At 40.5% G+C, this 24,719-nt stretch overlaps 1 long non-coding RNA gene across 2 annotated transcripts; it reads right to left on the reverse strand.

Moving 5' to 3' along the window:
• Positions 1–209: 209 nt before the first annotated feature.
• Positions 210–24,719, reverse strand: LOC131838310 (uncharacterized). Of its 2 annotated transcripts, XR_009356557.1 has the most exons (5): positions 24,482–24,719; positions 18,659–18,794; positions 13,582–13,676; positions 1,501–1,652; positions 210–732 (listed from the first exon to the last, which is right to left on the reverse strand). It is a non-coding gene; the product is annotated as an uncharacterized LOC131838310 (long non-coding RNA). The 2 variants fall into 2 exon arrangements; XR_009356556.1 differs by having other exon boundaries at positions 210–1,652.

Genomic DNA, 24,719 nt, shown 5'->3' on the forward strand with positions numbered 1-24,719 from the left:
ACCAGGCTCACCCAACCTCCCACCTCCCGCCCCTCCAAAACCCTCAGCTTGTTTCTCAGAGTCCACAGTCTTTCATGGTTTGTCTCCCCCTCCAATTTCCCCCAACTCCCTTCTCCTCTCCATCTCCTCATGTCCTCTGTTTTATTTCTTATATCTTGATGAGGCTCAAATATATTGAAAAATGAAGACAGGACAAAGCAAGTCTCTAAATATTGTGATAAATTTAAGTGTTAATAATTAATACCTTATTACCAATTATAGTAGTTTGTAAATCTTGTCTGTGTCTCTGTGACTGTATGTTTACCTTCATTTGGAGATAACATCAGAAATTTACAATGAAGCCCTTTTTGTACAGGAAGTCCTAGACAAATGTCCTTCTTGCAGCTATCCACCCCACCCCACATAGCTTCTGTCCTTCTAGAACAAGATATTTAATTACAGCCAGGAAATCCTATGAAAACGGAATCAATAATTTTCTCTAAATGCTAAGAACTCTTCTAGATGCCTTACATATATTAGCCCATTCTTTTTTTCCCCCATAAATGTTGTGAAAATGATATTATAATTATGAAATAAATATTACCGAGATGAGGAAATTAAGGTACAGAGTCGTTAGTAACTTGCCCAAGATCACAGCTACCAAGTGGGAGAAGGAGCTCCAAAATCCACATTCTTAACCATTATAGTACAGGTTGAATCCTGTCACGTGGCCAGTTGTCAATCAATGGTGGTCTACAAAATGAGCAGTTTCATATGTGTCAGCTCATAATGCCGAAATGGACTCAAGCCACGTTCACGTGAGCCTGCATAGATGGGACACATTCTCTTGATTGCCACTCAAGAGTACACATCGACTTTTTATCTGAATTTGGCAAATACAGTATTTATAACGGAGTGCTTTTGGCTCCAGGGCAAAGACATTTTTAAAATTCATGTCTCCTTTGTGAAGAGGTGGGAGGCATAATAAAGCTGATGAGGGCTTAACAAAAAGAAAAACTTTCTAATGACTAATGCTGTCAAAGACGGCTTGATGGCCACTGTAGGCGGTGGTTGGGAACTTCTTGCCTGAGAGGCACCCTTGGAGGTGGCGCTATTGTCAACACTGTTTAGGAAAGTTTGCTTTCTTGCGGCAGCTCAGCCAGCCAGGAGTAGAGCACCAGCAAGCTTACTCCAGTGAGGCAAGCTTATTGGGCTGGCCATGGTCTACAGATGCCCTCATTTTGATCCCAGATGTCAACCTCTAGAAATCAAAGGCAAGGGGATTCTGTTGGACAACAGGCAGGTTCCTTGCACTCCAGTTGAAAATTTTTGTAATTTATAAAAGATTTAGGGAGAAACCACCTCTGATTTCTTTCTTCTGGACAAAGCCCAAGGAGGTCTGTAGATGCACACCGTTGGGATTGCTGGGATTTTTATAAATTGACATGGGCAGGTAATCTGATCATGACCACTCCCTTCATCTGCATTTTATTCATTGACAGCTCTTAACCTGTTTTTAACCTTCAAAGAAGGGACAATCCCAGACCTGCTCTCGGGGGCTGGAGGAAGCTGCACGGCCCTGACGTCAGTGGGAAGCCCCAGGGACAGCCCAGATTCCGAAAACAGGCTCGATTGGCTCCTCCCGACTAATGGGATCGGTGGTATGAACACAGCTGAAAAAAAAAAAAACAAAATCAAAGTGACCTCAAGACTGCACAAGACAAACACAGAACACTTCTGCAGGGTAGAATTTTTTTTCTTCCTTCCACACCACGCCACGGCCAGTTCCCCCTGAGCCAGGTGAAGACACCAAGTGTCCCATTGGCTGTGAAATTTGGTTCTACTGATGACAGCTTGTAACGATCATTTGGCTCAGTGGATCAGATCTTACTTTTCCGAAAGCCATTTTATATGGGCATTAATGTGTTTGTCCCTTGCTTATCCTGATCAGTGGGGCATTCAGTTATAAGAATCAAATTGAAAATAAGGTCTTTGATTTTTTCCTTTGATGTTCCAAAGGGAAGAGAGATTGTCTACATCCCTCTGAGTGCTCCTGGATGGCATGGGAAGCTTTGGAGCAGCTGGGGTGGCGGTGTCTTCTTTTTGACCACTGATTCCTTGATCGATCAGCCAAGATGCTCCGCATGCTCCGGCCTTTTAAAAAATGTGTCTCAGCCACGAGTCACGACTTACCCCTCCAGAAATTCAGCCTGTTTTTCGGGCCGGTCTCGGATCTCTGGAACTAGGATAAGAGTTACATGCCCATCACGGCCTGCTAGTTCGCTCCTATCAGAGGCTGATAGACCCATCACTTTCTGCCCATTTCCTTTTCTTGGTGCTTATGGATCCTGAACAGAAGCAGCACCCAAGAGACCCCCCACCCAGCAAAGTAACTGAGAGCAGGACGGCAGGGCCCATCTACCTTACTCTCTTCCCTGAGCTGTTCTGCATGACTCTGTGCTGACCATGTTCTCACTTCCACGGCTAGAGAAGGCCTGCTCTTCTTGCCTGCTGAGCCAGCCCCCTGGGCCCACGCAAGGTTTCCCCATTCCCTTTGTGCCACCCTACTCCTCCACCCCCAGGGTTTGGAATAATAATAATTTCCAGTTCCCTGGATTGGTTCTACTTTGCGATATATTATTCACTCTCTCCTCCTTCAAGTTTTCCTTTAACATAGTCCATGCTCAAGGCTGCTGTCAAGTCTTTATCACAGGAGAATTTTCAGGTGTTAAGAGAAAAAAAAGACTCATGAAAAATTCCTTTCGCTGCTCCCAGTCAGGCCAAACAGAGTTCCTGATAGGAAAAAACAGGAAATATTAACATGATGTCTGCCATCATCTTAAAGGCCAAGAAGCAGCCATTTCTTTGTGTTGGTGCCTGTATATATTTTAGTCAACAAAAGAAACTTCCATGCCCCAAACACCCTGCCTTTGTGTGTATACAACTGGCCCGGTCTAGAGGCAGGATCTGAGATTACATTCCAAGAGGTCGCACCAATACCTTCAATAACCACATCTTTTCACATCCAGATCACATCAGAAATCCATTTGCTTTATTCAAAAGAAGTGTGAGATATTCCATCTTGAGTCTCCGGTTATTACTGGCATTTGTACATGACTGAGCATAGGAACTTAAGCCTCTGCTCTTGTCATCACGCATTTATGCACATTTAGAACTGTGATTTTTACTTTCTAACCTGGGGCTCTTCAACTTTCCTAAAGGGAGGAATCCAGATGATAACACCAGACCTTATGCTATCATATTAGCTATAGAAAGGAAACAATGGGGAGCGGGAATAAATGCAATAACCAAAGCCAGGTGAGATAATTAAAACCATCTTAATCCTTTCACACTGAGAGAGGGATGTCAGCCCATTTCTTTTCTTTTCTTTTTTCTTTTTTTTTTTTTTTAACTTTGTAAGCTTCAGCTCTTATTTCATTTCAAACAGCTCTCCCCATCAGTGCTTGTTTTACAGATGTGGATCCGTGGAATGAATTAAATTTTGCTCAAGGCCTTTAGTATAGTGATAATGTGCTTTTCAGAGGAAGGAAAATAAAGGGGAAAAAAATTAGCAAGGAGCATCCACCCTACAATGCCAGGTCTGTAATGAAATCTATAGATGCTGAGAGAGAAGCACCCCCTCCCCAAAGCAGGTCTATTATAATTGCCACGTTTCCACGTGATCCCTGAGCCCTACTGGAAAGGAGAGGGAGCATCACTGTCAGAAATCACTTGAAGGGGCACCTGGGTGGCTCAGTGGGTTAAAGTCTCTGCCTTCAGCTCAGGTCATGATCCCAGGGTCCTGGGATCGAGCCCCACATCGGGCTCTCTGCTCAACAGGGAGCCGGCTTCTCCCCTCCCCTCTCTCTGCCTGCCTCTCTGCCTACTTGTGATCTCTGTCTGTCAAATAAATAAATAAATGAAATCTTTAAAAAAAATTCATTTGAAGTATGAAAGTGAAACGAAAGTCATCTTTTAATGGTTGTTGTTAAATATGGAAGAGGAGGAGTAGAAGGGTGAAGGGCAGTCATGAAGGGACACCGATAGAGAAGTCTTCAAGAAGGTGTGACACTGTGGAAGACCTACCAAAAGGTAAGGCACGTGGCTCAGAGTCCCAGGTGCATGAGAGTGCGTTTATCTTTAATGGCCCCGAGGCTAGCAGATGAGCAACCCACCTCAGAATGTTTCGATCAAGCCAAGCTCCGCCACCTCATTTGGAGAAGAAGAGTTAGCCCTGCTCCAGCGGTCACAGAGGATTATGCCAACCAGCCAATGACACGGAGAATCTGAGTCGGCTTTGCCAAGGGTGAAGAGGAAGCCCACGGAGGTAGCCTGAAGTTCCGCACCAGCAACTATGATTTCACATTAAGTCTGGACAAGCTTTCTTGGCACATTCCAAGCGCGGAAAGTAGAAGATAGAAAATCGTGCTTCATTGAAGAGCGACAGAAGGATGGCAAGAAGGGTTTTTGTTTTTTTTTTTTTTTTACTCTCACAAATTTTAGAATACTTCCATAGATTTTTTTTTTAAGATTTTATTTATTCATTTGACAGAGAGAGACATAGCAAGAGAGGGAACACAAGCAGGGGGAGTGGGAGAGGGAGAAGCAGGCTTCCCGCTGAGCAGGAAGCCCGATGTGGGGCTCCATCTCAGGACCCTGGGATCATGACCTGAGCTGAAGGCAGATGCTTAACAACTGAGCCAGCCAGGCGCCCCTCATTTTTTGTTTGTTTGCTTTTTGTTTTTTTAAATGAGAAGTTCAAAGAGAAGCAGCCAGAGTCATTTTTCAAGAGGACATCTGGTCACATTATTCCTCTGTGTAAAATCCCACAGTGGTTTCCCCAATATCTTCAGGAAAAAAAATGGAAATTTGCTGGAATGGCATAGAAGGCACACAGTAGATATCCTCCTGTGTTGAAATGAGTAAGTGAAAAACTGGTCCCAGTGGCCACCAATTTGTGGTTAACAACAATTATTAACATGATAAATGAAAGAATATTGATAATATTATAGTCCACCCTGAGCATAAGACGGCCTTCTTTGTTTAAATGAGAAATTAATATGGGTTACAGATGTGGTAAGGCTGCTCCAGAACACAAGTGAGAATTTCTCTTTGATTTATCAACAGAATTGAAAGAGAATATTTAAATCTCTTTAAGATTTAATTTTTTAAGACCAGCCTCCACACTCAGGCCTCCATCTTATTTTATACATAATCCCTCAAAAGTCACCAGAAATCATCTGTGATCTCCCAGATGAAGCCAGTTTTCCTAATTACAGAGTTATATGTATATATTATATAACATACATATTATTTATATATATAAATCTATTTAATTATATACTCTCATACAACTGTGTACACTTTGTAGCTCTTACCTCACCTTCAATCTTATGTCCTCTTCGGTTATATTTGTTTCTTTTTTTAGAAGATTTTATTTATTTTTTTGATATATATATAGAGAGAGATCACAAGCAGGCATAGAGGCAGGTAGAGAGGGGGAAGCAGGCTCCCTGCTGAGCAGAGAGCCCAATATGGAGCTTGATCCCAGGACCCTGAGATCATGACCTGAGCCAAAGGCAGAGGCTTAACCCACTGAGCCATCCAGGTGCCCCTCTTGAGTTATGATTGATTAGAATGCAAGTTTCATGAAGGTACAGAATGTGATGGTCACTTGTTACATTCCCAGCACTAAGCACCATACTTTGTACAGGGTACATACATGTTTGATACATAATGATTGAATGGGTAAATGAATAGTAATTACAATCTTGTGTAATCAGCTGTATAATGTCTACCTTCTCTTCAAAGGACAAGAAACACCAGGTTTTCACCAATGCATCCTCAGAACAAAGTCCTAATTAAATAGTCCTCAATTACCTGTGCTCAATGAATGAATAAATGTAAATGATGAGTGTCTGGAAATTGTGGTTAGGTTGAGATGTGGCTCTGGCAGGAACTGACTTGCACTTTAATGGGATATTTAGTACTTCAGTCCCAAGTTGAGTACGTTCATCCTTTAGGCCCCGTGGCGAAGTCAAGAGAAGATACATCTGGGAAAGGCAGAGATCTCTTCATTCTGGCTTCCAGTTACACAACTTTTAGGCAGCTGCTTTTCCCATGCGGCAATGTCAGTCCAGATGGGAAGAGGGCAGGTGCAGATTGCACTGTGGCCCCGCTCTACACATTGGGAACCTATTCAGTTGATCACAGAAACTAAATTGGAAGGGAAAAATAAAGGGGAATGAATAGAGAAAGGTTTGAAGCAGACGTTGATTAAAGAGGGAGCCCCAGCTGCCATGTCTGCTAAATGTTGGAGACAGGCTTTAAGATCTAATTGCATAGGGATCTTTGTGTTTTGTTTTTTTTTTTAAATAATATTCGCTTTGTCATTATTGTTTTTTGTTTTATTAGCAGATCACAGAAAGGGAAGCGACTGGGCTGAGAATCTGAGAGAGTCGTGTCTAAGTGGGAAGGTCATTCCAGTTAGAAGAGATTGCTTGAGCAGAACACCATGAGGAAGGAACGTGATAGTCGGGGATGGAAGCAAAGAGAATTGGATGCCTACAAGAGATGTTTAAGAGGTAAAATTCCAAAGAACTTGGTGGTTTGCGTTGGATACACAGACGAAGAGGATGACTCAGGTTCCTCACTGTCACAACTAGTAGAGTGCTGTTGCCATTCACACAGATAACAAACACTGGAAGAAGAGTGGGTTGAATGGAGATGTAGGTGTTAAGATACATACCTCACATTCTGGGTTTGGCAGATGAGGTGGTGAATACTGAGGAGGTTTGGCTTTAGAATGTTGGAGATCAACACAGTTCTGAAAACATTGAATTTGAGGGGCCTACAGGGTTCACCTATACCTCTAAGATATTTCAGGTAAAAACTCAAGACACAGATCTGAAACCTGAAGGGGAATGGCTTCTCCATGGCACCTTGGTGACCTCGCACATATCTGTAGAGGCCACAGAGGCAAAGATACACAGGCAAAGCCAGAGCTAATCTGAATCTTGGCAGGAAGTCTTATAATCCTCTGAGAACAAGAGAGGGTGGGGGGTTGCTCTGAGTCCATCTCCCGTTCCCATCCCCCACTCACCTCCCTCTCTTCTGGAGACTGTCATGAGACAGTTTCCCATTACTTCCAAAGTTCTGTTGAGGTAGAAGCCTTTCTGTCCTGCGCCCCTCAGAACAGAGTTCCAGAATACAAACCTACTTAGCTGGAGTCTGGAGTTGGCTCCTCAGCAACGGAGTAGCCCATGACTCATGGTGTTGGCATCAGCCCCTTTTGTTTCAGTGTTGGACTGTTTGGTGTGTTGGACAAGGACTACAGGAAGCTAGCACCTTTGGCTGCTCTTTCTTTTTCCATAATAAACTGTCTCCCTCTAAAAGTAGCTCATTGTATCTCCACTGGTTCAATCAATGAGGGCTTGGCTTTCCCATTGTCTTTTGAGAAAACCAAGAAGACATAAGGGTGAATAGATTTGGAAGACATCAGTCTGTTGTTGGGATTTTTGTTTCTGATGTATAACTCAAATATGATAAAATCCACAAATCTTAGAACTCTAAGGTGGTGATTTTTTCCATATGTGTGCTCCTGCCCCCACTCTGCAGGTCACGACATGGGAGACTTCCGGCACCTGGCTGATACTCCATATCCAGCAGTAACTGCTATTCTTAGCTCTGTCACCACAGATTAACTGTGCTTGGTTTTGGAACTTTATACAAATGGAAGCCTACAGTGTCTAATCTTTTGTGTCTATATTATTTCAGTCTACTTTATATCAGTGAGGTTTATCCATCTTGTTCCTTGGAGAAGTAAGTTGTTCTTTCTCATCTTTCATTGTATTCCACTGTATTTAATATATCACAATATTTTTTCCATTCAGATGTGAGGGATGCTTTGCTTCCAGTTTTTAGCCATTAAAAACATCACTGTTATAAAGATTCTAGTTCGTGTATTTGGTGGGCACAAGCATGTATTTCTGTTGGATATTTGTCCAGGAGTGTAATTGGGTAACTAGATTACTAGGTAAAAGGATAGATAAAAGATAGTAGGTATATAGGTAGGTAGATAGAGAGATATCCTTACTAGGAGCTGTCAGATACTTTCTCCAAACTAATTGCATTAATTTACACTTTTATCAGCTAAATGTATGAGAGCAACAGTTATCCCACATTCTTTTCAACACTTGGGATTGTCAGTCTTTTAATTTAAGCCACTCTAACATGAACATCATATTTTATTGTGGTTTTAATTTGTATTTTTCTGAGGAATAAACACCTTTTCATATTTTTTTTTAAATTTGGGTATTCTCTTAGGAAGTGCATGTGTTCAAAGTATTTTGCTCATTTTTCAATTTAGTTGCCAATCTTTATCTTATTAATTAGTGGAAGTTATATACATATGATAGGCACATGTCTTTTGTTGGATAGCCTCGTCTAATCAGTGGCTTGCTTCTTTGCTCCGTAATGGCATCATTTATCTGAATAGAGGCTTTTATTTTTAATGATGTACAACTCACCAATTTCTACTTATCAAATTGTTGTCTAGTTAAGATTTTTCCTACTTGAAAGTGAAGATATTAACCTATGTTTCCTTCCAGAAGATTCATGATTTAATCTTTTGTGTAATAAGTCTATAATCTACTTCTAAGCTGTTTATGTATGTGGTATGAGAATGGGATCAAAGTTCATTTTTCCTCCTGCATGGATAGCCAACGGATCTTCCTATTTAAAACAATGATTCTTTTTTTTATTTTTTAAAGAGCTGTTTCTTCTTCATTATTTAGAAATATTTATCAGTAAAACAATTGGGGCCTGGAGTTTTCTTTGTATGAAGGTTTTAGTTACAGATCTGCTAGATACAGAACTATTTAGTTTTTAAATTTTCTTCTTATGTCACTTTTGATAAGTTGTGTTTTTGTAGGCATTTGTGTATTTTATCTAATTTTAAAATTTAAAAATTGTTTATCATAGCCACATACTACTTTTTTAACATCTATAGAACCTATTATTTTTGTCCCTCTTCTGAGTCTTCATATTATTAAGTTCTGTTTTTTGTCTGTGATTTTTGAAATCAATCTTCCTAGGGATTTGTCTGTTTTATTAAACTTTATAAAAAAAAAAAAACATTAAAAAAAAACCTGCTGTCATTTGGGGGTTTTTTGGGGAGAGGGATATAATATACTCCTACTTTTCCTAGTTGGTACAGGAACTTGGGTTTCCAGCTTTATTTCTAAAATGTGAATTGAGGGCACCTGGGTGGCTCAGTCAGTTAAGCATCTGCCTTCATCTCAGGTCATGATCTTAGAGTCCTAGGATCAAATCTTTGCATAGAGCGACTTCCTCTCCCTCTTCAGCCCTCCTTGTGCTCTCTCTCTCTCATATAAATAATAAAACCTTTAAAAAATTAAATGTGAATTTAGAGCTGGAAAACTTCTTCAGAGTACTGCTTTAACTGCACCCACAAATTCTCATAGTTTTACTATCATTCAACTGAAACGTTATCATTTCCACTGTGAGTTTTTCATTGTCCATGAGTTTTTTTAGAAATGTGTTACTTAATTTTCAAACTTTTGATGATTTTCTAAATATCTTTTTGTTATTTGTATTTAAATCACCATTATGTAGTCCAAGACTACTCTATATGATTTATGTGTTTTATGTTCTTTTGTGTTTTTAAGAATGTTCTTTGCGGCCAAGCACATGTCCATTGTGGTCAGTGTTTCATGCATAATAGAAAAGAATGATTTTGCCATTGTTATGTGTAATCTTTATCTTTTTTCTGTCTTAAGTAATCATGTTGTTCAGATCCTTCTATACCATTACGATATTTTTGTCTACTGGATTCTACCAGTTATAGAGAGAACATTAAAATATTCAACTATGATTGAGAATATGTCCACTACTTTTTAAAAATTCTGTTGAAGGTGTCTGGGTGGCTCAGTGGGTTAAAGCCTCTGCCTTCAGCTCAGTTCATGATCCTAGGGTCCTGGGATTGAGCCCTGCATCAGGCTCTCTGCTCAGCAGGGAGCCTGCTTCCCTTCCCCCCTCTCTCTCTGTCTGCCTCTCTGCCTACTTATGATCTCTGTCTGTCAAATAAATAAGTAAAATCCTTTAAAAATTTTTAAAAAATGAAAAATAAAAAATAAATAAAAATTCTGTTGATATTTGTATTATATGCTTTGAAATTTGTTACTGGGGAAACAAAGTAGAATTGTAATATTTCACTCTTAAACTGAGTTTTTAACATCACCTCTAGTAAAATGTCTTATGCCTTCTTCACATATCAATGTAGGTACATTAATTTTCTTTTGGTTGGTGACTGTATCAATATAATTTTTTTCAACCTTTCTCTGCCCTTATATTTAAAGTGTTGTATTGTGAAGAGTTTATAGTTGCTTTTCTTATCCTGTCTGATAATCTTTATTTCAATGTAATTACTGACATAATTGGATTTAAGTTTACCATCTGGTTTATTTTGTTTGTTTGTATTATCATGCCACTCTTGACTGACGCCAGGCATTCTGTTTTTTCCCCTTTTCTAAGGTGTTGAATATCAATACTTACTATGGACATGACAGCAGTCAAAATAATTTAAATGTCTATGACTCAGTCAAGTATATATAAAGCAAGGGGAATCCTTAGGTAAGGAACAAGCACATAGCAAAAGTGATTTTTGTAGACTGCCTGAGGAGGAGAGAGAGAGCACACAGTCTAGGTCAAGAGCCCAAAAAAGGGATTTTTGAATGACACTAGGGGAGGTTTTATTTTCAGATAGCCTCTTCCAGTCTGGGGAGATTTATACGGGCCTGCCTAGGTGCTGTGCTTGCATCTTATGAAAAACAGCAGAAGTGAATGCAAGTTGCATTTATAGGTCCCCACCAGGGGAATTCAGGTGACCATATAACAGTTTTCACATTCACTCTGACAGCCGTTCAATGGTTTAATTAAGTGATTTGATTTAATGGTCTACGTGTGATTTTTCTGGAGGTGACTCAATTCTATTTCTTTATAATTGGGATCTTCTGTTTTTTTCTACTGCTTTATCACCCCTTTTCTTTTTTCTTCTAGGTTAATTGTATTTTAATGTTTTTTCCTTTATTAATTGTTTAGTTTTACATCATTGTAACCTTACATATGTAACCTTACTTTATTATAGTTCACCTTAAGTAAGCATCCTTACTACTTCCCCAAAATTCAAGAACTTTACAACCATGTATCTCCATTTACCTCCAATAATTTATGTAGTATAATTTACTTCATTAACCCACAGATATTATTTTTAATTTTGCTATAAATCATTGATACTCTAGTTGTACCCCTATATTCACATTTTTAGTGTTCTTAATCTTCTTCCATTTCTGAGCTTCCATCTGGAATCATTTTTCTTTGACAAGAACAACTTTCTTTAACATTTTGTATAGTTCCAGTTGTCTGGAAAAAAAATTTCTCATCTTTTTCTTGTTTGAAAATGCCTTTGTTTTTGTCTTCAATTTTGATATTAATTTCCCTACCATTTTCCCATTGAATTTTTATTTGTTTATGTATTTATTTATGTATTTATTTTACTTTAGCACTTTAAAGCTGTCATTCCATTGTCTTCTGGGTTCCATGATTTCCATCAGAATGTCAGCCATAAATTTCATTGTCTCTCATTTGAATGCAATATCTTTTCTTCTCAAGCTACTCTAAAGATTTTTTCTTTGTTTTTGGTTTTTAGAAGTTCAACCACAATGTGCCTATGGGTGGCTTCTTTATATATACTTAAGACTCACTAAATTTTTAGAATCTATTAATTTGTGCCTTCAATCATTTTGAAAATCAGCAATTATCACATCAAATATTTTTTTGAAACTGTTCATTCTCTTTCTCCTCCTGGAATTCTACTCACACATATTCTAGACCTTGGACTAATCCCTACATTTCTCCTGTGCTTTATCTGTTTTCTCCATCCCCCCTTCCCCACTCTGCTGACTTTGTGTTTCACTTTTCTTTAAATTGATTCATCTTTGAGTTCTTAATCTTGTATTTTACTGTCTCTGCTCTTAATTTCAAACCATCCAAGAAGATCATAAATTTGAATAATGCATTTTACATTTCTAAGTCATCCATTTGATCTTTTTTATGAATTATAATCTTCTGTTAAAATTATTTATTTTCATCCATTTTTGTACATCTGTTTCTATATTTTCTTTTAACACATTAATCATAATGATTTTAAAGCCTTTGTATTTAATGTCCATTTTTGGTTTTCTATGGGTCTCCTATTGTCTTTTATTCTATACTGAGTATGGGTTATATATTCTTGTAACTTCAGTAGTCTAGTCAGTTTTGGTAATATGCTGGACAATATCTATTTAAAAAGTCACAAAATCTCCAGATGTCATCTTTAACCAGGAAGTATATCCTCTTGCTTTCCTACTAGGTAGATAAGGTAATGGGATAATCACCTTGATACAGTCATAGACTAAGCTTACACAGGGCTGCTTAGTAGTCTTAGCATGACTAACTTCATCTTTTATCTAACCATTTTTTAGGCTGGGAGAGGTGAATGGCCCTTCTGAGGTTTTTATTAAAAGCCTGACAGATTTCTGCCTCCTTGGCCCTGGAATATTGACAGGAATTCAGTTCCTCACTTCAAGTTGTGGATTTAGCTCTTTTGTATCTTGCTTCCCTCTTCAATACCCTAATTTGCCTCCAACTCTCCCTAATAGCTCTAAAATCAAAGGCATCAAATCAAATCAAATATCTTGAGGCAGAGATAACCCATTTATCCCTAGCAAAACTTTTTCTCTTAAACCTCCTAAGACTATGAAAGATTTTACTGAGTTTTTGAGAAGAATTTGACATTCTTTTCAAGTCTTTTACATGCTATTGCGGTTGTCTGTTGCCTCTTAACAACCAGCCCCCAAAATTAGCTGCTTAAAACAGCAACAATCATTATTTTGATCATGAATCTATAGTCTGGGCAGAGCTTGAAGAAATTGCCTCTTCTCTGTCCCATGAAGCATCAAGTGAGGGTGACCCAACCAAGTTTGGAAGGACCTAGTTCAATGATGGTATACTCACATGTCTGACAAGTTTTTGCTATCTGTTGGCTGGGAGTTTAGCAGGGGCTATTGACAGATTCCTCTCTACATAAGTTTTACCATGGATCTGTTTGGATAGTCTCACAGCATGGAGTCTGGGTTCTAAGAGGCAGGAAATGGAGCTTCAGATTTCTTAAAGTCTAGCTTGGAATTTGTTATAACATCACTTCCATACAGTTTTATTTGTCAAAGCAGACACATAGCTTGCCCAGACTCAAGAGTGCGCGCACAGATCCCAACTCTCAATATCTGAGAAATTGTGACCATCTTTAGTTCATCATGCTCATGCCATCCCATAATTTAATAAATATCTTGTAAGGAGAAAAGGCCACACTTTTGGGTGTCTTAAATTTCTAATATGGTATTTCAAATGTCAGAAGACTTAGTAGTTTCTCTTTCCCTTAGGACTGTGCCTCTGAGTAAGTCACTTCAAGTGTAACCCTTGGTCTTGGCCCCAAGACTGAAAATGTTCCCAGAGATGACATTACTAGGGATCATCACTCACCTCTGAATGGCATCCTGTTGGCTGGAAATTCAAGTCCATCTTTGCTCCATCCATAGTTCTTCAACAACTTGAAACCATGCAATTACTGATACTGCCTAGTGAAAACATACAGAGTAAGTAGAGAAGAAGGTCTAAGAGAGAATTCCAAGAACTTCCAAAATTAAGGGAACAGAGATAAAAATAAGAGTGAGAAACAACAGCCAGAAAGATGGGAAGAAGACCATTAGGAGTGCAGTGCCACAGGAGCTGAGGTTGAGTGTTGGAATGGTGAGAGTGGTCTACAGTGCCACAGAGAGGACGGCGAGATAAGGAATGAAATCCTGCATTGGATTTAGGGACAGGAAGACAAGCTGGAGGAGGGGTTTTGGTGCAAGGATGGGTATAGCAGCCTGAAGGCCATGGATAAGGAGTGAATAGGAGGTGATTGATTAAGTGAAAACAGTGTGAGTGAACAACTCTTTCGATGGATCTTGTTGTGAAGATAAGGAGACAGGGTGATAGGAAGAAACAGATGAGATTAAGTAGGAGTTGAATTTTTATTTAAATGTAGGTTAAACTTGAGTGTGTTCAGATACTGGTGGAAAGATGCCAATAGAAAGTGGCTGAAGTATAGGAGACAGAAGGGATAATTGATGAATAACAAAGCCTCTTGAGAGGCAGGGAGAGATCCAATCCAGAGCAGAGGTGGAGAAATTAGTCCCAGGCTAGGACTGGCATGATGGGAGCTGATGAGGAAGTAGGTAAATTCTCCTCTTCTATTCAATCAAGAAGCAACAAGAATAGATTCTGATGCTGAGTTTTAGGCAGGGTAGCAGAAAATGGAGGGAATTTCTTTAAAATGGACTCTATTTTCTTAGTGAAATAAGAGCTTAGTTCCTTGCAAAAAAGTATACGAAGTTATGCCAGGGTAGACTATTTGAAGGTAGAGGAGGTTTGAAATAACCACTGTGGGGAATGAGAGAGAGAGAGAGAAAGATTGCTGGGCAGCTTTAAGTCTAATTGAGGTTATAAATCAGCATTAGCGGTCTGAGAGGTTTGTAATATAAGAAAACATAGAAGTCAAACAGTTAAGTTGATTTGGAGTTGGAATTTTATGGGGCAGGTGTAACAGAAGAACAATAGATCAAAGGAACCAAGAATGTTGGCAAGTGAGTCATGGAAACAATAGTCCAAGAAGTCTAGGCCAGAAGGATGTACCATTGAAATTAAGTGGTTATATGGAATAAATTAGAGCAATCGCAGATGCTTGGGTGAGGGCAAAGATCTGAGGTACTGTGAGCAGAGGTTTATGACCAGAGAGTAAGATGTGGGAAGGGGCGCCTGGGTTGCTCAGTGGGTTAAGCCTCTGCCTTCAGCTCAGGTCATGATCTCAGGGTCCTGGGATCGAGTCCCGCATCAGGCTGTCTGCTTATCGGGGAGCCTGCTTCCTCTTCTCTCTCTTCCTGCCTCTCTGCCTACTTGTGATCTCTCGCTCTCTCTGTCAAATAAATAAATAAAATCTTAAAAAAAAAAAAAAAAAAAGATGTGGGAAGTTAAGCTTCCACAGTTGGAAGAGCTCCTCGTGATGGCTGGATGGCAGCTATCACCTGAGTGGAGGGCTGAAGTGAAGGGTTGGGGAAAATCCCTGGATGCTAATAGGCTCAGAACTTGAAGGTTTGGTTGCTAAATTAGCTGTAAGAGTGAAATCATACAAAATGCTGATAGGATTAGAGAGTTGATAAAGACCTGAGACCGGATTCCCAAATACAGCATTGGGACCCTGCCCAGGGCATGGATAAATTCAGCAGCAGAAAGAGTAGATGAATACTGGCATAGGTGAGGTATGTGCTTTCTCTGAGCAGGAGAGAGAACCCGAGTGGTGTCGGACAAGGCATTGGGCCTCTAGACGGAAGGAGGACTCCATCTTCTGAGGCTGTGACCCATGGAGTGAAGGCCAATGAGCAATGTCTTTTTACAGGGGCCACAGGCAATAGAGATTTTCACAGATAAACCAGGTATATTTGCCACAAAGTGAAGTTCTCCCTGATACCATTGTCTGCTGTCTGCTGTCACAGGGTATAGATGGGACTTTGCTGAGACAACCGGCTGTTTACAGACGCGTGCTTGGGACAGCTCACCTGACCAAGAGGAGGCATGACTGGCATCAATCCCTCTCCAAATCCCTCATCCCATCTGAAGATTGCAAGGAGCCCCCAGATCTTGGAGCCTGGAGTTTGTTCTTTGAGATGGGGCTGCTTTCAGGGGAGTGGTCTGGTTCCCTGGTCTGGACAATCAACATTTTCTCCCACCTGCTGTTCTCATTCACTGCTAAAGCATCATGACATTATTCGTCACGGGCTGGTGCAGAAAAACAGGCACACACTTCATACATAGATGGAATATTCACATCATGGAAGACCAATGACTCACTGGCATGATCAGTGTCAAAAATTCATTTTGGTCCTGACACAGAAGAATGAGGCAAAGACTGATTCATCCATTTCTCCCCCGATAACTTCAATGGGGCAAACTGTCCTTGGTAGCAGCGGTCTTAACGAATTCATTCATAGGTGATGTGGTTTCTTCAAAGCCCCAGCGGGACATCTCTTTAAATTAATGATGTTCGGGGTACCTGGGTGGCTCAGTGGGTTAAGCCTCTGCCTTCAGCTCAGGTCATGTTCTCAGGGTCCCGAGATCGAGCCCCATGTGGGGCTCCCTGCTCAGGTGGGAGCCTGCTTTTCTCTCTCCTCCCCGTTCCTGCTCTCTCTCTATCACACTATCTCTGTCTCTCTCTGTCAAATAAATAAAATCTTTAAAATTAATTAATTAATTAATGATGTTCATTTATATGTCATTGGTTTTATAGGTTTGTTTCTATTTTATTTGCTGATTTTTTCTTTTTCTATTTTTTTTTTTAAGCCGTATGTAAGCTACATACGTTTGGACATATTTAAGTAGCACTATAATTCAACCCTGGAATGTGGATTTTTTTAAATTTTTTTTTATTTTTTTAAGGAAAGAGAATCTATCTATACATTATTCTAGTTTGAAAAATGGTAGTCTAAAGCAAACCCAACTGCAGAGAAGTCTCAGCTGAAGCTCAATGATAGCGATCCTCCCCAGCCAAGCCTTGCAGTTGCTCTACATCCGCCTGTGAGGCTTGAAGATGAGATCATAAGTCTTTATAATCTTTGCTCCAAATGCCTGGGAAAGAAGAGCTCAGCTTTGCAAACATTGTCTTGCTCAGGCGCTGCTTTAGCTTACTAAGGAAAGGGGTGGGGGAGGGAGGGAAGAGATACTTTCATCTTACGTCTGGGGGTACCCTAGGGAACTTGCGTATGAAATTACACTGTTTCTTACAAGCACTTTTAGTTTGCTATGCCTGCAATTCAAGGATGGCAGAATGCAAGATACCCTATACTATCAAGATGGCCTCAACTCAAAGTGCCTGGAAATGCCACTTGTAATCTTAAAACAAAACCCACCTTCCCCCTTCAAGAACAATCAGCAGTTTAATTATGCTAAGTACTTTTCACCCCAGGAGGCTAAAGGTTGCTGTATTAAGCAACAGAACAGCATTCTTTCCAGGCTTAAGGCTATACATCTAGAAAACTGATAAGTGTCTCAGATCAGAATGCCTAAAGTCTTTTAGGTAATTTCCAAGGACTGCATTTTATAAATCCACCTTCCAGTTCAAGTGAAGTGATGCTGAGAACACCCTAGCTCTTCACTAGTGATCCCTGGCCTTGCTAAGTTTTCCTAGATAACTATGGATGGAGACTTTCAGAACCAACAAAGACAAACATTTGGTTGGACATGTAAATGCAATTATTCAAGCTGTAAATTAAATTCAATTACGTACAGAGAGTAGTATCTTAAGCCTCATGCTAATTATACTGGTGAGTTTCAACTCATTAAACTTGGATAATGTTCAGAAAGAAGGAATCTGGCAGCAGCAAGCCATGCATCCCATAGGCCGACCTCTCTGTGGCTTTCATCACTGTGGTTCGGCATGTTGGCAAAACCAGTTCACATCCAAGGAGTCCAAGAAAAAGTAGAGAGACATCCAGGAGTTGACAGTGGAAAGTGGAGCCAAGAATAGAGGAATAATGTGCACCCTACAAAAGTATTGAAAGCATGTTGCTTTGGGGGTACAAAGAAGCAGATGAGGACTTCCAAGGGAAATGCTGGTCCTGAGAGGTGATGAATCTTTCCCCCTGTCTAACCATCCCCGCCCCCAGGGCAAGAGTCCAGAGCCAGGCAGATTCCATTCCTCCTCTCCTTGGAGGGGGCAGCACAGCTCGTGGCTGGGGCTCTCCTCAGGAATCAGAGCTGACTCAGCCACAGTGGGAAGTGTGTTTAGCCCCCTGTTTGGCAACTGGGACCTTGTCACCCCGCAGCATTTCTCCTCATTTTTGCTGTTTGCCCTCACCCCAACTTTGACCCTTCGGTGACCGAGATCTCTGATAAGTGCGTTCACAGGAAGAGGATGACAGTATGCTAACCCAGCCAGGAATGTTTGCATTTTTTAGAAGCCTCATGGGGAGCACAACTTCAGCACAGAGAATAAATTGCTGATGTTGAAATTTCAACTATTAATCAAGGAGATGTGTGGAGAGAGGAAGCCTTTCCTACAACCTTCAGATCACATTCGGTGGGTCACTCCCAATACCAGGCCAGCGCCAATCACAAACATTAGATTTGTGCAAAAGACATTGGTCAAGCAGCTCCTAGGTTCCTGCCCTGGAGAAGATCTTATAAGAGAAAGTCAGGACTGTAAGTCTCGAAGAGAAGACAGGCCTGAGAGTCCAAATACACTTAGCCAATGGATGTCATGCCATCCTTACAAGTCTGAGAAGATCTCAGAGATTCTTCAGTGTTTTGAAGACTGGTGCCATGTCTCTGTATCACTTATCTATTGCCACAGAGCAAGCCACATCAAAACATAGGACCTTAAAGCAACAGCCACTTAGTGGGCTCGTTATGCTGCTGAGGATCTCTTATATGGGCCTCAGTGGTCTCTGCTGTGTTTGCTCATGTGCCTGCCCTCACTTGGTTAGCTGGCAGGAAGCTGGCTAGGACCAATGGTCTTACTCACATGGTTGGCAGTTGGTGGGATGTTGACGAGGGCAACGGGGGTAAATGGTCCACGTGCCTCTCATCATCGGTCAGGCTAGCTTGGGCTCTTTAAGCGTGGCAGAGGCAGGGTTCCAAGAATAGCTAGAGGGCAAGCCCTGTGTGGAAAAAAAAACACCGAACTCTTTTCAAATGTCTGCTTATGTCAGATTTGCTGCCAACCCATTGGCTCAAGCAAATCACACAGCCCACTAACTCATGATTAGAGGCGTCTGCCCAAAGATGGAGTAGTTACTAGTGCATTTCTACTTATTCAACTGACATAATGCTCCCAAGGGAGGAATCTGGCAGCATCAGTAGGGACCATTACATTGTTTTAAACAAAAAACAAAAACAACAACAAAAAACCCCACAAAAATTAAAAGTTCTGTTTTCTAAAGCAGGGTTTTCCAGACTTTTCAATTTTGTGGACTAACAATATTTAATAAGAAATAGGAAGTGAAGGGCGCCTGGGTGGCTCAGTGGGTTAAAGACTCTGCCTTCAGCTCAGGTCATGATCCCAGGGTCCTGGGATTGAGTCCTGCATCGGGCTCTCTGCTCAGCGAGGAACCTGCTTCCTCCTCTCTCTCTGCCTGCCTCTCTGCCTACTTGTGATCTGTCTCTGTCAAATAAATAAATAAAATCTTTTTTTTAAAGCTTTCTTTCTTTCCTTTTTTTTAAAGATTTTATTTATTTATTTGACAGAGAGAAAGAGAGAGATCACAAGTAGGCAGAGAGAAAAGAGGAAGCAGGCTCCCCACTGAGCAGAGAGCCCGATGTAGGGCTTGATCCCAGGACCCTGATATCATGACCCGAGCCTAAGGCAGAGGCTTTAACCCACTGAGCCACCCAGGCGCCCCTAAATAAATAAAATCCTAAAAGAAAAAAGAAATAGGAAGTGAAAATGTATGTTTTACTCATGAGATTTTTATTTTGTTGACTATGACTATTAAATAACGAACAGGTAATTGCCATCTACTCTCACCATTATTTTGATAAAAGAGAGGACATTTCAATATCAAAGTAGGAGCAAGACATAATTTTAGAATACTCTAGTTCTCTAAATAGAATAAATTAGGTTTTATGAAAAGCTGTCTACATTGCCTTCATTTTTCTCATTTCACTGAAGATCAGTGGAAACCTCATTTAGAATGGCCCTAGTCAGGTGACTGACATCTCTGAGCCACTGGGCTAGAGAAAGATAATAGGGTAAGGCCAGGTTTGCTGATGAGTAGTCATTAAGAGTGTACTGAGTGTGCGTGCTAGCTCTGCCTCACGTGCCTTCAGGACCCGGACAAGGGTAAGACAGCAATTTTCCTCCAGACACTATAGTCCAGCCTGGAAGTGAAGACTGGGCATTAACATAAATGGTCAAAAATTGGAAAGCAGAAATTCCAAGTGAAGAAAAGAAATGCAAAAATAATAAAGATGAGCCTGGAATATGAGTGTGGTACCCACCAGCCAAGAGAAGGTGAGAGAAAAGAATCATCTTGCTAATTCACCTGATGCTTAATTCATTAATCGCAGTTTAAATGAAGGCTTCCTCCAATCACCTCAAAGATCATTTTCTTACATATCTTCAGTATTCTAGCTTGTCAGTTTAGATCACAGTTCCCCAGGACAGAGGCATGTCTGCTTCTGAGCTGGGGACAGCAGTGGCCTGGACTGCCCCCGTTGCATTAGCACTACTGTCCTCCAAACAAGCATAATTTTTACATATGTGCATTTGCTGATCACACTGAAACGAAGAATGAGGAAATGGAGTTTCCAAGTCCATGCTCTTTCAGATTCTTAGAATCTTTCTGCAGAAGTGATGCCAGTCGAGAGGGCACAACTTTGCAAGAAACTTTCCATTCTTCTTCTTTTTAAGACCCTCTAGTTCTTCTTTCTAGTGATAGAAAGAGTACGTGAGCCCAGAGGAGTTTTGCCTAAGTTGAGGAAGTTTTTCCTCATCTCTTGCCAGTGTTTCTGCTCCTCAGCATAGCAGGTTGGCAGGGGCGGGGGGGAGGGCACTTCCTTGAACATGAGCCCGTCAGAAGCTGAAGGACAACCACTGCTAAATTTTGACCACATCCTACATTCAACTAAGATGCCTTCTCTCACCTTTTGGAAGAAATCTAGTTTTAGAATGACTATAATACAAAAATATTCTGTGCAGAAATAGAAGGTCAGATGCCGTTATTTTGTTCTTTGCATAAATAACATTCTTTTTCAACTTTTGTCTGTTAATCAAAACAACAGCCCAGCAGCTAAACTCCTTCACAATTCCAAACCAATGGGTCTTTGCTACTCAGAATGCTTTTGATTGTAGCATCATGGATTTGAGAATCTGGAAAGATCTAGCAAGTTCCAAACCATGCCTCCTGAATTCTCATCACTGATAGGAAAAAATATATATCTATTTGAACCGTGATGATCTAGTCCAAGTTTGCCACTTCTCAGACTAGGAAACTCAGGTTCTAATATCTAATATGAGAATTAGAATCCAGGTCCTGCAGAACGTCAGTGCGTTATTCTTTGAAATCTCCTTTCTGTACTAGGCTCCACCTGAGGAGAAAGCTGTGGCAGAAATCACATGATGTGTTTCCACTTATCCTGAAAGCCTCAGAAAACACTCTCAGAATCAGAGCCAACCACCTCCATAAAGTATGAATCTTGTTCACCTCTCCTAGTCCTTTCACCCGGAAGCAGCTTGTCCCCACAATCATAGATGAACAAAACCTGGCTTCTGGAAACGCTATTTCACTTCATAAACTTGGGATTCTATTAGGAAGAGTCAGGAATTTCACCCACACGTTACCTCAGTAATTAAAAAATCTAATCAAAGGGATTTCCCTTCCAAAGTACTCTCCTCTGAGATGCTTTCCTCTAGCCCGGTGTGTCTGTCACTCCTGTGAATGAAGTCGCCCACCTGTCTAGCTCTTTTAAACCACTACCAAACACCATTTTCAGATAAGCAGAGAATACTCACTGCCAGAGGCTTGCATTAAACATCAAAAGATCATTTAGTCCCTGTCAGCCTTTAGCAGGAATACTGTAGACACGAACAGATGGCCTTTGTTACTCTTCAGAATGACTAACTTTCTATAGAGGTCTTCATGATCAGAAGGTATAAAAACAGTCTCTTCTCACATGATTACTGACCTTCTTCTTCCACTGGGCTTCAATAGTACTCAAATCACACTTCAGTTTTAACACTTAGAAAACTTGGCACGAACACACTTTTTTTTTTGTAATGAGGATGTTGGATCAGGATCCAAATTTCTTGTTACGTATAATTTTCATGATGGTGATCAAGTAAAGCTGTTTCTTTCAATTCTGGAATGAGTGTCCAGTTTTCCCACATTTGTCTATAATTAGTACATCAAAACTTGAGTCTGTGGAAGTTGTGCATGGATCAGTGGGGCCCAAGGGCTTCATAAGGACACAGTGGTGCCCTGAAAGAGAGTGATTCTGTGAGTTGCTTCTTAACACTTGTAAGAAACATTAGCCATGGCTTCCATTACCACTTCCATTACCACTCTCAGTTTTGTGTGAGATCTGGCCATGGTTCAAGGGAAATTCAGGTTTCCACTTATGGGGATTTGTCTACCAGTTTAAAACCCAGAATAATCTAGACTCTCCTTTAACAACAAATCCAAGTTCACTGCATTCTGAAATAGAGTCACTTTTGCTACACGACTGCATTTAAAAACAAAATTGCTGGTATCTCCGTCACATGGCTCATCTACAACGGCTTTTGTGGGTCTTCCATATAATTGGGCAAGATCAAGGCAAGAGAAGAGTTTCTCTACCATTATTAGGTGCCTGCCATTTTAACAGCTGTTTCATTTTTCCTTTGGCCACTCTTGCTCCCAGGATTACGTGTGGCAGATAGTAAACATAGGGGACACATGCATTTCACCTCTTAGTTGAACGCCTTGACCAAGTCTAGTCCAGAGATGATTTCTTAGCATTTTAGGAGACCAGCTAAAGAGGCAAGGTAAGTCACAGCTAGTACTATGCTGGGTCAGAATATGAGTTAAACATATGTGATGGGGCAAGGGAAGCATGGAAGTGAGCTTTTTTGGTGAGGAGATACAGAATGTGTTAAGGTGTGTGCAGCGTGGCAAAGGGAGCTGGGATGAATGGGATGGATGGAAGGAGAAATTTTCCAAGGGAGGAAAATACCATTAGGTTAAGAAAACTGGGCTTGGAAAAGGTTCTGTGTATGATCCTCTGTTTCTTAAGCTTTGTTAGTAGGAAAAGAATTTATTGAATAAGTAAAATTAGGCAAACACATTTTTGTCAGCAAAAAAATACATGCCTCAGTCAGCAAGACACTTGGAGTCTCTGGAATAGTAAAGAGGAAGGAACCATAGAGTTTTGACATCTTTGCAAAGAGGAACTGGAGGGGGCTTTGGTAGGAAATTTGTATAATGGGCATGAAATGAAATTACTGGAGGAGAATGTGAACAGTAGACCGGGGACATACTCAGTCTTCATGCCACAAAGGATTGTGACCTGTTACCTTGCTAGTGGTCTTTGAGGGCGTGTTTACCACCACCATAAACAAACCAAGTCTTTGCAGACTCTCATGGGCTCAACTATTGGCCTGACAGGTCCTTCGATTAATGGACAGCAAAGCTCTTATCCAGGAAGCTTCAAGAGTTGGCCTGAGTTGCTGAAGAGCCAGAGGAGGCAGCCAGCTCCCTGGCTACTGTTTCTCATCCCTCTTCCCTCATACAGAGGCTTGGATTTTCTTACATGAGAGAGCATCAGTGATGGCGCTCATTCTTTGTTTGTTTTAACTAAAGTACAGTTGACATACAATATTATATTAGTTTCAGTTGCATCATACAGTGATTCAACAATTTTATACATTATGAACTCTGACTACGTTAAATGTAGTTATCATCTGTAGAAACTGCAAGTATTGGTGGGGATGAGGAGGACAGGGAATTCTGATCTTGGTGCAGCCACTATGGAAAAGACTGTGGAGTTTCCTCAAAAAATTAAAAATAGAAATACTATATAATCCATTAATTCCACTTCTTGGTACTTACCCAAAGAAAATGAAAACACTAATTCAAAAAGTTATATGCACCTCTATGTTCATTGCAGCATTACTTAAAATAGCCAAGATATGGGAGCAATGTAAATGTCCAGCAACAGATGAATGGACAAAGAAGATGTGGTAGATACATACAATGGGATATTACTCAACCGGAAGAGAGAATGAAATCCTGCCAGTCATAACAACATGGAGGGCCTACAGGGTATTACACTCAGTGAAATAAGTCAGACAGGAAAAAAATAAAATAATAAGCTTTCTTCCTGCTATGCTATGCAAAATGGTGAGTATGAGTGAAATTTACTAATAAATAAATTTACTGAAGTTTATTGAAAATAGAAAGTCTATGTTCACTGGAGCTATGTCCTGAGTCCTAATCCCTAGGTCTTAAATACCAAGAATTAGCTTTTAATTTAATTCCTGGAAACTAAAAAATTACTAATATTGTTGACTTTTCACATGGTCGAAAATACCATATGATTCACTAACGTGTGCAATCTAAAAAACAAGACAAATGAGCAAACAAACCAGAAAACAGAAGCAGACACATAAAGAGATAGAACAAGTGGATGGCTGCCAGAGGGGAGAAGAGCAGGGGATGGTGATGGGAGAAAAAGGTGATGGGGATTAAGCGGCACAAACTTTCATTCTTGCTTTTTGAACCAAAGACCCACCTTTCTCCCAACCCATCTCTCATAGCAAACCGAGTAAAGTAATGAAACAACAAACCAAGCCACAACACAGAATACATACCTTAAAGTGATATCATTCTCAGATGTGTTTCTGACATCATAAGGATCTCCGCATTCTTGGCTAGTGTGGGATTTGTGTATGAGGCAACGGACCAGTTGAACAATTGTATTTTCAGTTACCTGCAATTGCCAAGCCCGGAAATGAAGAAGGTACCTAGTCCCAGACCTGCTGGGTCATATAACTGATGAAACCCTGCCTTGGGACTTTACAATGGCCACTCTTTCACTTTAAGAATGCC

This window comes from Mustela lutreola, chromosome 8, assembly GCF_030435805.1.
Source record: "Mustela lutreola isolate mMusLut2 chromosome 8, mMusLut2.pri, whole genome shotgun sequence".
In the NCBI taxonomy this organism is placed as follows: Eukaryota; Metazoa; Chordata; class Mammalia; order Carnivora; family Mustelidae; genus Mustela; species Mustela lutreola.